This window comes from Scyliorhinus torazame, chromosome 2, assembly GCF_047496885.1.
Source record: "Scyliorhinus torazame isolate Kashiwa2021f chromosome 2, sScyTor2.1, whole genome shotgun sequence".
Classification (NCBI taxonomy): Eukaryota; Metazoa; Chordata; class Chondrichthyes; order Carcharhiniformes; family Scyliorhinidae; genus Scyliorhinus; species Scyliorhinus torazame.
This window is the reverse complement of record NC_092708.1, coordinates 156,494,605-156,507,444: the sequence shown is the minus strand read 5'-3', so window position 1 is coordinate 156,507,444 and position 12,840 is coordinate 156,494,605. Positions and strand designations below refer to the sequence as shown.

General features: G+C 49.0%; 1 non-coding gene across 1 annotated transcript; it reads right to left on the bottom strand.

Moving 5' to 3' along the window:
* Nucleotides 1–11,748: 11,748 nt before the first annotated feature.
* On the bottom strand, nt 11,749–11,843 carry trnai-uau (transfer RNA isoleucine (anticodon UAU)). The gene is made up of 2 exons: nt 11,806–11,843; nt 11,749–11,784 (listed from the first exon to the last, which is right to left on the bottom strand). It is a non-coding gene; the product is annotated as a tRNA-Ile (tRNA).
* Between the last annotated feature and the right edge of the window lie 997 nt (nt 11,844–12,840).

The following is a 12,840-nucleotide window of genomic DNA, read 5'->3' as shown; positions in this document are numbered from 1 at the left end:
ACCAGTTAGTTAGTTCAAAAGATGGTTTGTTTACATACACAAGAGTTATCTCGACATGCAAACACAATATTTACTACAAGTTAAACTACACCGATCAGCTACAATAACCTATACTTAACCTCAGGGCGACTGGCACTGTGCAAATGGATAAGGCCTTTGTCTGGATTTCACTTGGCTGTTTCGAAGAAAGCGGCTCTGTCTCTGCTGGGCTCATCCATCAGGTAGCGATCGTTGGTCTTGAAGTTGGCTGGCTGTTCCTGCTACAATTGGTTTGGCACAGGCTGGATCCAAAAGAGACAGAACACATGGCTGTGCTCTCTTTTATCCCTCTGGAATTTTGCACTCTTTGGGGCAGTCCTTAACCTTGGACCCAATAGTTCGACAGGGCTCTGATAACTGTTTTCGATTTCAGCCAATAAAGAGGGGTGCCTTGGGAGCTGGGCAGGTTCTTAGCGGTCATTGACCTTGGTAGTTGGACTTTCTGAGTAAAGGGAGTGGCGCTGATCAGTCTGTCGCTGTACCGGTTGCTTGATTGGAGTTCTATTGTAATTGGAAAATTGGCCATTGAAATGCAAACGAGCGGGGGGTTTCCATCAGGCCTGGTTACCTGTGTTACACATAGGCTCTGTATCTGTCTGAGTCCTGGGTTGGCCATAATTCCCATGGTCCTTTGCAGGTGGCCATCTTAGATGGCTACATTCCGTCCTCTTGATCCTGAACACGAAGCCTGGTGGATCACACTATCGATCCCTGTTCATCCTTGGTGGACCGGTCACCCTTGGTCAAGGCAAGGTTCTACTCTACTCTATCTTATGGTTTGGGACATTTACCTAATATTTCATTAATACATCCATAAATTAATTCATCTTTAACGGTCACTATAATTCAGGTCACTATAAAACATTTAATTTATCTGCACAGTTGATCTCTAGCTAACACTATCTAAGCTACTCTCCTGCTGCTGGTGAATATCAAATAACTTATATACAGTACAAAATTTAAATATTTTTTTTAATAAATATTTTTATTCTCCTCCTTTTTCACATTTTCTCCCAAATTTACACCCACCAAAAATAAACAATAATCAGAAACAAATATGTCAATCTCCATATCAATAACAACGATCCCATCCTCCCACCAAACCCCAAACATTAGCCCGCATGTTCACACAAACAAATGACAAAAAGGAATTAGGTATCACCCATAATCGCCATTAACACGCACAGCCCGCCTCCCCCCAATCCTCCCACCCACATGCCCCAACTAATGTTCGATGTTATCCAGTTCTTGAAAGTGCATAATGAATAATGCCCATGAATTGTAGAACCCCTCCATCCTTCCCCTCAGTTCAAACTTAACCTTCTCACGAGTCAAGAATTCCAACAGGTCCCCCTGCCACGCCAGGGCACAGGGTGGAGAGGTTGCTCTCCAACCTATCAGCATCTGCCTTCGGGTGATCAACGAGTCGAAGGCTACAACATCTGCCTCCGCACCCGTTTCCAACCCTGGCTGGTCCGACACCCCGAATATGGCCTCCCGAGGGCCCAGGTCCAGTTTCACGTGCACCACTTTAGAAATTACCCTAAAAACCTCCATCCAGTAATCCTCTAGCTTTGGACAGGACCAAAACATATGAATGTGATTAGCCCCCCCCCCCCCCCCCCCCCCGTAACATTCACACACATCTTCTACTCCTTCAAAGAATCGGCTCATCCTCACCCTCATGAGGTGTGCTCTGTATACCACCTTCAGCTGTATCAGCCCCAAACTCGCACACGAGGTGGAGGCATTCACTCTCCGGAGCACCTCACACCAGAACCCCTCCTCCATATCCTCTCCCAATTCTTCCTCCCACTTTGCTTTGATCCCTTCCAGTGGTGCCTTCTCCTCTTTGAAAATAGCTCCGTAAACCACTGACACTACCCCCTTCTCCAGTCCCCCTGTCATCAGCACCTCCTCCAGCAATGTGGAGGCCGGCTCCACCGGGAAGCTCTGTATCTCCTTTCTGGCAAAATCTCGAACCTGCATGTATCGCAACATTTCCCCCTTCTCCAGCCCATACTTCGCTTCCAGCTCCTTCAATCCTGCAAACCGACCTCTAAGAAACAAATCTTTTAGTGTCTTAATCCCCTTCTCCTCCCATTTCCGAAAATTTCCACCCCACCTCCTTGGCTAGTACAAAATTTAAAACAGCAGCATCACATTTCTACTTAATCCTAATAAAGTTAAAGAGGTACATGGCTTATTCTTAGCAGCAATTAGTACATGCGTTGAATTTTGTTGAATTCCAAAGAAGGAGGATTGGACTGTATATATCGGGGAGCGGGAGGCTTTTGCTCGCCATTTACGGAGTCCGAGTGTCTGACTGACATTGCAGATTATTGCAATTACGAGAAGGGCCTCTACTATGTATGAAAGGGGGTTCCATTTGGCAATGTTTTCGCACCAAGTGGGGGTTTTGATGTCTGTCTTTATGTGTGGTGTAGTGTCCAGGCTGGTGGTGGCCTATTGTGTGGTAGTGTTCGGGGCTGGTGGGGGGTTTGTAACAAAAGTCTGTTGCGCGCGCAGTTGCAGAAGTCCAGCGATGATCCAAACGCATGTCAGCAGTCCTTGCTCCATCCTGTGTTTTCTGTTTTCCGGGTAATCCTGGGGGTGCAAGCATAATATCTGTTATAATCTTCAGTTAACATCTCATTTTATTAGTCTTTCTGCACTCACTCCAATTACCCGTCATGATTGTCACCATGTGTGACTCCCTCATTTTGTTTTTTTGAAATACCATTTTGGAGAGACATGGGGCGGGATTTTCTGCAATCGGCGCGATGTCCGCCAACCTGCCCCAAAAACGGCGCGAATCAGTCCGGCATCGCGCCGCCCCAAAGGTGCGGAATTCTCCGCATCTTGAGGAGCCGAGCCCTCACCTTGAGGGGCTAGGCCCACGCCGGACTGATTTCCGCCCCGCCAGCTGGTGGGAAAGGCCTTTGGTGCCCCACCAGCTGGCGCGGAAATTAGTTTGCCGTGCGGCGCATGCGCGGGAGCGTCAGCGGCCGCTCACGGCATCCCCGCGCATGCGCAGTGGAGGGGGTCTCTTCCGCCTCCACCATGGTGGAGGCGGAAGGAAAAGAGTGCCCCCACGGGACAGGCCCGCCCGCGGATCGGTGGGCCCCGTTCGCGGGCCAGGGAACCGTGGGGGCACCCCCCGGGGCCAGATCGCCCCGCGCCACCCCCCAGGACCCCAGAGCCCGCCCGAGCTGCCTTGTCCCGCCGGTAAGAGAGGTGGTTTAATCCACGCCGGCGGGACAGGCATTCCAGCAGCGGGATTTCGGCCCATCTGGGCCGGTGAATCGCTGTGGGGGGCCCGCCAACCGGCGCGGCGTGATTCCCGCCCTCGCCGAATATCCGGTGCTGGAGAATTCGGCAACCGGCGGGGGCAGGATTCACGCCAGCCCCCAGCGGGGGGTAGGAGAATCCCGCCCCCGGTCGCTGCCGGCGGGAAAAGCGGGAATGCTGGGGGGGGCGGCCTGTGGGGGGTGAGGGGAGTTCCTGCACGGGGGGGGGGGCTCAAAAGGGGTCTGGCCTGCGATTGGTGCCCACCAATTGGCGGGCCGACCTCTCTGAAGGAGGACCTCCTTTCCTCCGCTGCCCCGCAAGTTCGATCCGCCATCTTCTTGCGGGGTGGCCGCGGGGAGGACGGCAACCGCACATGTGTGGGTTGGCACCAGCCAGGTGACGTCATTTATGTGGCGCCGGTCATGTCATTTACACGGCGCCGCTTTTACGCGCCGCCAAGGCCCAGCACGCGTAAATGACGCGGCGCTGCTCCTAGCCCCCCAGGGGCAGGAGAATAGGGGACTGGGAACGGCCTCCGACGCCGGAGTGAAACACTCCGGTTTTCACTCCGGCGACGGGACTTAGTCTCCCGATGGGAGAATTGGGCCCAGGGACTCTCGCAACTTGTGGTCGATGCGGGGAGTGGGCGGACAATTTCTCCGACCAGTCTTTTCTTTACTTGCAACCAGTGGTGGTTGAGGCTTATCTTAACCAGCCGAATTTCAATGCGGCCAGTTTTATAAAGTTTTGTCCCAGGGTTCAGAGGTAATTCGCCTGTAGCAGCGTGTATAGCAACCAATTGTGTCATATGAGTAAATAGCAGGTGGGGAGCAACCAGGGGGTCGCCGAAGCTAAAGGAAAGAAGGGGTGAGCGTACAGAACGTGGCAAAATGCACTCTTTAAACTACAACCAAAGTGAGAGCAGAGAAGGTGAAACTAAGGCCTGCCAAAGATAGTGCAGAGTGTAGAGAACCATTCCAGAGCATATGAAGTGACGGGAACATGAGGTGCGTGTGGGCCACTGCGGGAGAAGAAAGGGTGGAATCCCCGGGTAGGATGGGGGGTAGTGCTGTTACTCCACTACCCGAGCTTAACTGACCGGATGCATTTGGGGTCCTCAGGTAGGGCGGGGATCAGTGCCATTATTCCTTACCTGGGTGACCTGGGTGGACGGTAAGAGTTTGTAGTCATGTGGAAGCTTGTCATAAAGACTGGGAGAACAGTGATCTGTTTCTTGACAAACTTGTGCCTTTAACTGTCATAGGGCATCATACCCTCAAATCAGAAGAGTAATTTTGTGTCAGGCGACATGAGTTAAAACCATGCAGTAGAAAAAAGAAGAAGGAAAAAGGCAGGCAGGCTCCATCAGAACTTGGACACCTTAATACTTAGGCAGTGTTTCTTTCTCATCATCTGGACACCTCAAGGTTCTGTACCAAAAGCGTTGTAAAAGCATTACCGAAATGAGAGTCAGTATCTGAATCATCACCATCTCCCGGTTGCCAGACTCATGTCTGCTGTTTCTGTGCCATGGCCGCTTGGGCCGTCGGACATTCCGAAATGTCGTGCCTTACTAGTCTGCAAGAGTTATCGCGGTGCCAAAGAGGGGCTTGTTTGTCGTGAGGCAGAGGGGCGGTGGGAGTGGAGGGCAAGTTACTGTGGCCCGGCGGTGGCTGTGGCAGTGGCTGGAGGAGGGCATATGGGGGTCAAAGATATCTAAGTCTGGTTCCGGGGGCTGGGGTGACTGGGGGCAAAGAGATCGCACCAGCGTTCAAGGATAGTAATCAAATCCGGGAGACTCTCTCTGTCGTCGGAGTCAAGTTCAAGGTGAACGTCTGTACCTGTGGGCAGAGACAAGCTCGGGTGTGTGGGTGTGGACAAGGGATAAATGCTGGCATGGCTGGGGGAGCGTTGGCATAGGGGTTGGACTAGGTTGTCGATCGGCTGGGCGTAATCGTCTCCTATTGCCAAAGTGGTGGGAGTGGCTACATTGGGATCTGTAGACTTTGAGTTGGTTGATGTGGAACCAACCAGTTTTACCATTGGGGTACACGGAGGGGATCACTTTATTGGAAATGGAGTAGGGTCTTGCAAATTTTGGGGCAAGGAAAGAACTGGGGTTCTAAAGTGAAACCATTACTTACTGACCGACTGTGTACTCTACGGGGTGGACGGTTTTGTCAAAGCAGGCATTACTCTGCTTCCTTCTAGCGCTTAATCGGACAGCTGCAGCGATTTGTGCCACTTTCATGTTATCTGTAACGTGGTGGACTGCTTTTTCGTGGGTGAGGGCGGTTACTCTATGGCTTGCCAAATCGAGGCCTAATGAATATGCAATACCCTTCATGGGCCATCCGGTCATGAGAGTGTGGGGGGTGAAACCTGTTGAACTGGAAACGGTGTTCCGAATAAACATGAGAGCAAATGGGAGGACTGTGTCCTATGTGGTATTGTTCTGTTGCACCATCATCCGAATGGTCGCTTTTAAAGTTTCATTCATTCTCTCGCCAATACCGCTGGATTGGGGGTGACATGCTATATGGAATTTCTGCCTGATCCCAAACATTGTTCAAACATTTTGCATGACTGTGCAAATGGGAACCTTGGTCTGACTCAAATTGATTTTAGTTTAGACGGGCAGCATGGTCGCGCAGGCTTGGAGGGCCGAAGGGCCTGTTCCTGTGCTGTACTTTTGTTTGCTCTTTGTTCTTTGTTCAATGCTGCGGGGGAGACCCCAGCGTGTGAATATCTGTTAGGTCAAAATCTGAGCGGTGGCCTTTGCTGTGTTTGTCCGTGAGGGAAATGCTTCTACCCATTTAGTAAACGTGTCGATTACAACCAGCACGTACTTGAAACTATTTCTGCAAGGGGGAAGGGGGCCAATGTAATCGATTTGCAAATTTGGCCAAGGGCCATTCACAGGTCGGACGTGACGTAATTGTCCTTTCTTTGAGTAACGTTCAGAATTGTTCTGAGCACAGATAAGGCAATTCTCGACATAATGGGTTACATCGCTTTTTAAATCGGGCCACCAACACAAAGGTCTTAAATGGGCAGTGGTATTGTCTATCCCCTGATGTCCGTGTCCGTCATGAAATTGGTAAATGAGCTGATTTCTGTCCTGGGTGGGGACCACATGAATTCCATTTTTTAAAACTATGCCATCCTGTACAGTTAGTGCGTCCTTCCATTTATCATAGGGGGCTGGGAAGTTGCCGTCTAAAACCTGTTTGAGGGTTTCGTCTGCCTTTTGGGCTTGGGATAGATCCTCAATACTGGTCTAGGAAACCTGGACTGAGTGTATCGGTTCACTTTCAGGTGGCTGCCAGAAGTGACCATGGCGTGATCCTGCTTTAGCTACGGCGTCTGCCTTTACATTACCCGGGTGGGGAGGAGTGATGAAGACTTCTTACTTTTAAAATACCGTATGTGCGATCTGAGGCTGTCTTGAGAATGAGCTTTAACAACGGGGCAGAGGGTAGGGGTGTTCCATTGGCTGAAACAAAACCTCGAGATTCCCACAGGGGCAGGAATTCTGTTAAACTATTGCACACATACAGGCTGTCCGAATGTATGTCTGCGGGGGTTGGAAAAGAGTCGGGGTGCTGAATTACATAGGCTATTACTGCGAGTTCTGCTGCTTGTGAATCTAGGTGGCCGGGCAATTTTAAAGAGATCTCTTCTAGTGGTCGTCCCTGCGCGTCTTCCATGTAAATTCCACGATCAGTAATTCTAACTCCATTCTCGATTGTGGACGAACCGTCTACATACATTTTTGAAGTATTTCCTGTGGTTTGGGAAACCTGTGTCGTACAGCCTGCTTGTGGGTATAGTGACTTTGGGATAAAGAGTCCTGTGTGGTGTTGACTGCTATCATCAGGCACTCATGTGGGGTCCCTGCATAGTGGAGATTAACGGCCAGAAATGTGTGGGTCTTGGTGCGTTTTACCGTAATGTCCCTGCCTTGTAACAGTAGTGTCCAGCGAGCTGCTCTGATTTGGCAGACTGAACCGTGCTTTAATCTACCGTCTAGTAATAGTTAAGTGGGTGTGTGCTCGGTCAAGATCATTACTGGGTTGAGGACTGTGATGTACGCAAAGTACTGTACTGCCCAAAAGACTGCCAGCAAGTGCCGTTCGCAGGCTGAGAATCCTTGCTCTACTGGGTCTAATACTCTTGAGGCATAGGCTACGGGTCCTCAGTGATTGTGTCGTTCTTGCAGGAGCATTGCTGATAGGGTTCGGTCGGTGGTTGCTACTTCTATGGTATAGGGCAAGTCTGAGTCTGGAACTTGTAAAGTGGGGCTGTGCCTCGGGTGCATTTTAAATCATCAATGGCGCCTGTGTGCTACGGAAGCTATTTCCATGGGGCATTCTTTTTAAGGAGCTCTGAGAGTGGGGCTGCTTTAGTGGCAAAACCATCCATATGGTTGATGTGTTGGGTGTTCTGGATCACATACAGGTGACCAACACTTGAAGTAGTGCAACACTATTTTATTAAAAGATTAACTATTTAAACTTACTTGGACTGTGGGTAAATACGATACTCGCCTTAACTAAAGACCTTTGCCTTGTCCTAACCAGTTGTTGCACTCAGCACATGGTGAATGTCTGTGTTACAGGCTGTGAGCTCTGTGCTCCTAGCTAGCTGCTACTCGAATGAGCGGGAACACTGATGCCCCCTGTCTTTATAGTGCATGTGCTCACACTGGTGATTGGCTGCGGTGTTGTGTGTGTTGATTGGTCCCACTGTGTGTCCATCAGTGTGTGTCTGCACCATGATATACTGGTGTATATTATGACAATGATTTCTGCAATATCCTACCAAACCTTGGAATGACCGGAGTACAGTGACATTTTGGGGCAGGGGCAATTTAACGATGGACTCAATCCATTTTTGCTCAATTTCTCTCTTCCCATGGTTGATGATGGTGCCTAAATAAAGAACCTTTTCCTTTAAAATCTGGACAGTTAACTTATTAGGTTCTCGGTAGTCGATCGTCAGTTGCCATGAACCACCGCGCTTTTTTACGGGCCAAATTGGGGCATTATTTGTGGACGCTATGGGTCGAATAACTCCTTGGTCTAGCAAACTGTTAATAACCTTTGAAATCTCACCCTCGGGAAACCGTATTGCTTTTGTTCCCATGCTCTAGAAAGTCGTTTCAATACCCAAACTTCATTGTGTGTGTGGCCTGCGGGGTCATAGTTTACACAAGCCTTTTGACCTGCGTCTGTGGCATGCGAGACTAAGGTGCGGGACCATTTAGCGGTGTCCTCCTCATTTAGGTGTGCGCGGTTCAATTGTCCGTAGACTGCCATGAAATAAGTCCATAGACGAACAGCAAATGCGGTCGGATGCCCTCCCTTCTTTTGCCTATAGTGATTTAAACCGTCGACTGGATCTCCTTTGTTATACCCGATGGCATCTAATACGGCTGTTTTCATTTCATGTAGGGTTCCTCCTGCTACATTTTGGGGTTTGGGCAAAGCTGATCTTACAGACTGGCTAAGGCTCATAACTATTAACTTTACTTCCTCTCGCTCGTCTAGGCCGTACATAACTTTTTGTTGGCGCACCTCCTCAAAGAAGCTGTGCGGGTCTGCGGTGGGCTTGAATGGACTAATTTCCGTGCAAGCTTCTCTTAATTGGGTTATGGATAGTGGGGTGGTGTAAACGATATCAGGCTCATCCTGATCCGATGACTTGCGTTGTGTGGTAACCGGATTCATGGGGGTCGAATTGTGAGTGGGGGTGTGTGCTGCCTGTGCAGTCGGTGGTGCAGGTGCTTTTCTTTTTGGGGTGTGGGGGGCTCGATTTTGATTTCCCGTGTCCTCTATGTATCTTTGGGCGTTTTTGTTTAACTCTTGCCAATCGGGAGCATCTTCCTCATCTAAATCCTGCCCGAAAGTGTACCTGAAGCCATTCTGTACTGAGAGAAGTGACTGTAACTTTTCTATCTTCTGTCGGCATTTAGCATGGTCAACAGTACTATGCCTCTGTTCTTTAGTGGAGCTGTGGAGCACTCTCAAAGCTGCTTTTAGATCTGCACATTTGCTAGTTAGCTGGGTGATCTGTTGTTCTGTTTCCTCTCTTACCAGGACTGCGTGCTGTGTATCTTGGTAGGCTTTATCATACTGGGTCTGGAAGCTACTAAGGTGAACTAGACAAGATTGATGTGCGAGTTTTACATCGGCCATTTCCTTACCCTTAGCTGCTAACTGTTCCCGGAGCTGCTCAATTATCTTCTCCCTTTCGTTACTATTTCCTTCCTTCTCAGTTAACTGCCTATGGAGCATCTTCGCAACCTCCTCTGTGCCTCGCAATAGTGCCTGGCCAAACAGGACACTATAGCCATCAGCTTTCTGACTTTCCCTACATTTTTCTTGTGGAACTCGCTTAGGTTCTCCCACCAAGTTTGTCCTTTCTTTCCTGGGCCTGACTCATCATTAGCGCAGAAAATTGACCAAAGGGGCCATCCTTTCCCCTTTAAGTATTTCCTTAACTCTTTCTCCCATATGGGGCATTGCTCTGCTCTATTAGTCGCTGTGACCTTGGGTTCCTGTGGATTCATCAATCTTTCCATTGCTTTAGTGGCCATTACTTCTCTTATCTCTTTCTCTACTTTTAATTTGGGACAGGGAATAAGGCGGCGATTTGAACAGCGGGTATTGCTTAAGCTATTTTCCGGCTCACAATCCCTCGATAGTTGTACACAATTCTAACGAGTTTACCTTACTCTTCCTGATAGGTGTGCATGCGGGTTAGTGCACACTTCTGAAATTTGGTTATTTGGTCGATAGGGGACTTGCACTTGTGGTTCTTTCTCTTTCTCACAATTGGATTCAAAGTTTGTGGGTTCTCTCGGAGTGACAAAGTCACTTCTGATCGAGTCCCGCCAGAGGTTGCCAATAATGTTGACCGTTTCGATCCCAACAGCGTCACCAAAACTGTTGCTAATATTAAAGATGTTGGTGAACCACAAGCCTTCCCTTATATCGATCAAATGACAACATAACCAGTTAGTTAGTTCAAAAGATGGTTTATTTACATGTACAAGGGTTATGTCGACATGCAAACACACTGTCCATTACGAGTTAAACTACACCTATCAGCTACAATAACCTATACTTAACTTCAGGGTGACCGGCACTGTGCAAATGGATAAGGCCTTTATCTGGATTTCACTTGGCTGGTTCAAAGAAAGCGGCTCTGTCTCTGCTACGTTCATCCATCAGGTAGCGATCATTGGTCTTGAACTTGGCTGGGTGCTCCTGCTACAATTGGTTTGGCACTGGCCGGATCCAAAAGAGACAGAACACATGGCTGTGCTCTCTTTTATCCCTCTGGGATTTTGTGCTCTTTGGGGCGGTCCTTAACCTTGGACCCAATAGTTTGAGAGGGCTCTGATTACTGTCTTCGATTTCAGCCAATAAAGGGGCGGGTGCCGTTGGAGCTGGGCGGGTCCTTAGCGGTCATTGACCTTGGCAGTTGTGCTTCCTGAGTAAAGGGAGTGGCGCCGATCAGTCTGTGGCTGTACCGGTGGCTTGATTGGAGTTCTATTGTCCTGGGAATATTGGCCATTGAAATGCAAACGAGCAGGGGTTTCAATCAGGCCTGGTTACCTGTGTTTCAGATACACATAGGCTCTGTATCTGACTAAGTCCTGGGTTGGACATAATCCATGGTCCTTTGCAATTGGCCATCTTAGATGGCTTCAAACCGACGCAGACACGGGGCAAATGTGCAGACTCCGCACAGACAGTGACCCAGCGGGGAATCGAACCTGGGACTCTGGCGCTGTGAAGCCACAGTGCTAGTCACTTGTGCTTTCGTGCTGCCTGAGAAATTTGACTGAGATCTTTTTCATGTTTCCCAGCTCTCCAATAAAGACAACGACATGTTTCTTTGAAACCATTCATAGACCTGCTTCGGACTCCAACATGAGATTCATCTTGGCCCAGTTTAGTTTGCTTTTCTCTAACCAGATTTTCCCCATTGGGGCTGGATAGTTATCCTTAAAGACATGCAGGGGCAAGTCTGTTTCACTGCACATTTACATCAATATAGCCCCTCAATGGAATCCCTTCCCCAGTACAGGTTTTTAGTATTATATTTGAATGAAAATGAATGAAAATCACTTATTGTCACAAGTTGGCTTCAAATGAAGTTACTGTGAAAAGCCCCTAGTCGCCACATTCCGGCCCCTGTTCGGGGAGGCTGATACGGGAATTGAGCCGTGCCTCTGGCCTGCCTTGGTCTGCTTTCAAAGCCAACGATTTAGCCTTGTGCTAAACCAGCCCCAGGTTATAATAATCTCCACCGGTACAGTAATTGAACTGTGATGCTGGCGTCGCTGCAAATCACAAGGCACCCGTCCAGCCAACTGAGCAAACCAATTTCCTATATGAGGATATCTGCTCCAGGTGAGGATCCAACTCACAACCTCGGCATAGCTCGTTGTTTGCACTGCTGTATAAGTACCGTGCGCTAACCGATTGCGCCACTGGAGCACCTGGATTTTAAGGCGATGTGTCATTATTTATCTTGGGAAACAGTTTCTGGCACCAACAAAACTGCTGCTCCAGTGTCCACCTCCATTTTTGCTGGTCATCTGTCCAGCAAAGGAATGATCCAGTAACAGTTTTTGTTCTGACTTTCTCCTCGCCAGTTTTCTTTGTGATAATTTTAAAGGTTAGACTTGCAGATCACAAAGGTATGAACACACAAGAGCTTTATTGGAAATGTGTTTACTCTACAGACTGATAGGTTAGACTGCCTGTTTGCCCACACAAACAACCAATGATATCATCAATACATCATGTGATTGGACTCTTAAAATGGCCTTGTTCCTATTGGGAACAAACATGAAAACACAAGACAGATGAGACTTGTACCTGTGGAAATCATGAGGAACACTCAGGGCATTGAAACAAAATCCTGAATTATTTTTAAAACAGAGATGTAATCAAGGAACAAAACAAACACTTGTTGACACAGTAACATAAAACAATATATTGCAGTGAGGAAAACAGCTAAAGTCACCTGTGAAAACGCCTTGCTGTGCTCACGGTGTCTTAAACTTGCACTTGTGAGTGCTGTGTCTCGCTGAAAACGGTATTGGAGGTAAATTGCTGACTCTGCTGTCGTGTTGGCCCTGAGAACCTTGGTGGTTGTTCTCTGACCTCGACAGCCACCTCTTCCCAGGCCTTTTTGGTTTGGTGGGGTGGCCTCCTCTTGCCATCCCATGGCATAAATATGTCCCACCGAGCTCTGACTGTCTCCACGAGAGTGCGCAAGCAGTCAGCAGAAAATCAGGGGGCTTAGTGCCACCCTGCATTTCCCTCCTGCCTGGTGTCGCCGGGTGCTGCTGCCCAGGTTTCTGGAGAGCTCCAAGTGCCTCCTCCAATGTCTTCTGTGCTCTGATACAGCCACCTTTAAACTTCGCACTGGCTCCCCATTGGACCCGCCTCGCTCCAACCATTGCCTTCTTCGCTGTGCCAATGTCTG